We start from the raw sequence: 3,935 nt of genomic DNA on the forward strand, positions 1-3,935 counted from the left end.
TCTCACAGGAGTATTGTAAGGATATGTACATTAAAGATTGTAAGGTACTCAGATACTACAGTGATGGGGACCATATAAGTATCTTAGATAGACAGACAGAATAGTACCTCAGCCAGGGAATAGAGTGTCTGGAGGACATGCTGTCTGGGATGGAGGCAGTCAACTGACTTATAGCACACACAACAATGGGGAGGGGATTTTTAGTCCAGACCACTGGGGCATACCTCTGCTCTTATGAAAGATACCAATACAATCTAACCTTCATGTAATCCAGACAGGAGCTCTGTTTTTTAAGGTCTCATCGGAAAGGGCGGGGACCTAGATCTGATCCTGTGTAGACAAGAAGCTTTTAGAATGTTAATGTTGTTATTTCAGACAGTAAGGAACAGTGTTTCTAGGAATGGGGTGGATGTTATTAGTGAAATCACACTGGTTTCTATAAATATGAACACCCAGATCCTTGGTTATTTCTATTTATTCTACCTTAGTAAGCCTTCATGTTACCCAGGTATGGACCTCTCTGGAAATCTTGGGGTCTGCAGACCACAGGTTAAAAATCACTGAACTAGGGCATGTTTTTTTAGAAAGATATCCAATCTTAATTTTAAAAGGCTTTCTCTTTTGAAGGTTTTTGCTTGAACCATAATGACTGGGAGTTGAAATTCACCCTGGTGCAATTTTCTGCAAGCATTGGTTTAAAGCTTAATGTTTCCCAGCTCTAACCTCCTTCTCAGGCCTCCCTCCTCTTCAAGAAACACCTCCTTCTCCTGTAATCCTTCCCATAGCTCCCCAGTCAGCCTACCCCAGCTCCCTTCTAGCAGAGCTCAGGAGATGAGCTGGAGGGAGCCCCATTCCTGTGCGCTTTGGGGGTCTCTGCAACTGAGACAGCTGCCTTGCATGGAGCAGAACCTGTGCTGGTAGTGTATGAGCCGTGCAGGGCTGGTACCTGATCCTTCGAAAAGAGACAGTATTGAGTTATTTCAGGTATAGCATCATACATTTCACTACCAAGGTGAATTTTTTTTTGCATCTGTGTTTGTCTTCCCCCAAAATCATCTTTGCTCTTTGTTCATCTTATCTTGGGAAAATTTGGGAAAGGTGTTTTTGGTACGTCAAGAATAAATCTTGTTCATCTAAGGCCAGATGGTCTATGGAGGCAGGATCAGATGCCTCTTTTAAAAAAGACACATTAACATTAAAAGAGTTTTAAAGATGCTTTCTCCACTATTATTTATAGTAATCCCATTGGAAGTATGGCAATGGCGCCTTCATATTTAATAGTATTATTATTCTCCATCACAGATTTGTTAGTATAGGGTTTCTCAGAAATGTTAGGTTGTGCTTGTTTGGTTTGGGGTTTTTTTGAGTATTGAAAACTTGGATTTTCAAATATTTTTGAATAAAAATGGATATAAAGGATTACATGGGATGTCCAAACAAAAAGGGAGGTGAGGAGGGAACTTGTGAAAGTTCAGATTTCTTACCTTGAGAGTATCCTTAACTATCCTTAACTTTTAAATTCGAATGCAGATACTGGGCCAGATTCTGATCTTATTTACACAAGAACATCATTCCCTAGAGTTACTCTGGATTTATACTAGTGTAATCAGGACCAGAGTCTGACACAGCATATGTATTTCATGTACGGGTCTAAAAATAAAGATGTATGGTTGAGGTCATTTTAAAATAAGGTCTTTTTTCATTACTCACTAATTGTGATTCTATTGTTTTTTTGCTGTTATTGCACTCTTCTGTGACATTAATGAGCTGTCCATCACTCATGCAAATTAGGAGGGACAAAGGGTCTGCTCTTACCCAGAATTAAAGGTTGCTGCCTTCAAATATTAGCTGTTCAAATTAGAATAATTTATATTCTATCTTTTCTGTGTTGCTTCTTTCATGACTGCTCAACCCCTTATAATTTTTAGTATGTTCTGTATCGCAAATGCTATATAGTAGATGATTTATGAAGCATGGCTTTAAAAAACAGCTTCAAACCAAATTTTGCACAGTTCACATGTCACACAGGGGTTCTCAGAATCAATTATAGCAAGGGTCAAAGATCAGAAGTTTGAGGGGTCTGAAGCATGGTTTCCAGTCCCCTTCCTCTCCCTGGAAAAATCATGCCATAGTTGATTAAAACTGGTGAACTGTGGAGCATAGATGAATGATTGAACATTTTTTAAATGATATTTCTGGATTCTGAAATTAAACATGGCAGGTAAGATGGCCCAACACAGATTGGAGAGATATTGCACAGCTGAGTGCCAAAGTGTGTCTGTGGGGGTTTAAGCCTTGGAATTAAACCACTTAAAGGTTTAATGCTTCCTATATTTAAAAAAAGTATGATCTTAAGTAATCAAGTGGAGGGTCTGCTCCCCAGTGCTTAATTTTTGAGCCTCAGCACCTCGAGGCTTGGCAGTTCATAGCTCCAGCAACTCTGGGCTTGCTGCATCGGTTATGAAAGTAAAAAAGATTGCTTGAGCCCCATCACCTCTTGAAATACAAATTAAACATTGCTGCTCCCACTGACGTCAATGCAGGTTTTGCCATTGGCCTCAACAAAAGCAAGATCAAGCCCAGAATCCAATGTCCATATATGTTGAAGTACTGGAGATACTTTAAGCATTATTTGAATATGCATCCTGTTGTAATACCATCTGTAATACAGCTGACTGACTGATATGGGTATTTAGTAATACAAGTTAGGAGATAGAGTTGTCCATTGGATAGACCATTGGACTGCAAGTCAGGAGATCTGGCTTCTATTCTTGCCTTTGTCACTTCCTGTGTGACATTGGACAAGTTGCACAAGCCAACAATTTTCAAACTTGGGTATTCTAAACTTAGGCATACAAATAAGTGGCCTGATTTTGAGGGGTACTGAGCATTGACTTTGATGGGCACTATAAATGGTAAATAATAAAGAGGACAGGTCACTGATACAGAGCAATCTGGCTCACTTGATAAGCTGGTCACAAGCAAACAATATACCTTTTCATACAGGTGAGTGTAAATGCATATATCTAGGAACAAAGAATGTAGGCCATACTTACAAGACGGGGGACTCTGTCTTGGGAAGCAGTGACTCTGAAAAATATTTGGAGATCATGGTGGATAATCAGCTGAACTTGAGCTCGCAGTGTGATGCTCAGGTCAAAAGGGCTAATGTGATCCTTGGATGCATAAACAGGGGAATCTTGAGTAGGAGTAGAGAAGTTATTTTATCTTTGTATTTGGCACTGGTGTAACCACTGCTGGAATACTGTGTCCAGTTCTGGTGTCCACAGTTCAAAAAGGATGTTGATAAATTGGAGAGGGTTCAGAGAAGAGCCATGAGAATGATCAAAGGATTAGAAACTGACATTAGTGACCCAGTGATAGACTCCAGGAGCTCAATCTATTTATCTTAACAAAGAGAAGATTAAGGGGTGATGTGATCAGTCTGTAAATATGTTCTTGGGGAAAACTATTTGTCTGCTAGAGGGAAGAGACCATTATCAAAGGTATAACAAGATCCAGTGGTTGGAAGTTGAAGCTAGACAAATTCAGACTGTAAATAAGGTATATATTTTTAACTGTGGGGGTAATTAACCATTAGAACAATCTACTAATGGCTGGGGTGGAACCTTCATCACTGGCAATTTTTAAATCAAAATTGAATGTTTTATAAAAGATATGCTCTAGTTCAAACAGGAATTGTGCTGGGGAAGTTCTACAGCCCATTTTATGCAGGTGGTCAGACTAAATGAGCACAATGGTCCCTTCTGGCCTTGGAATCTATGAAAAAGCTGTGGCAGTCTCTCTATTAAAGTACTGGGGACCTAGCTAATGTCTACTAGGGTGACCAGACGTCCCGATAAAATCGGGACCGTCCCGATTTTTAGCTCTTTGTCCCACGTCCCGACCGATTTCTGGTCGGGACGCAATTTGTC

This window comes from Chrysemys picta, chromosome 10 (genome assembly GCF_011386835.1).
Source record: "Chrysemys picta bellii isolate R12L10 chromosome 10, ASM1138683v2, whole genome shotgun sequence".
NCBI lineage: Eukaryota > Metazoa > Chordata > Testudines > Emydidae > Chrysemys > Chrysemys picta.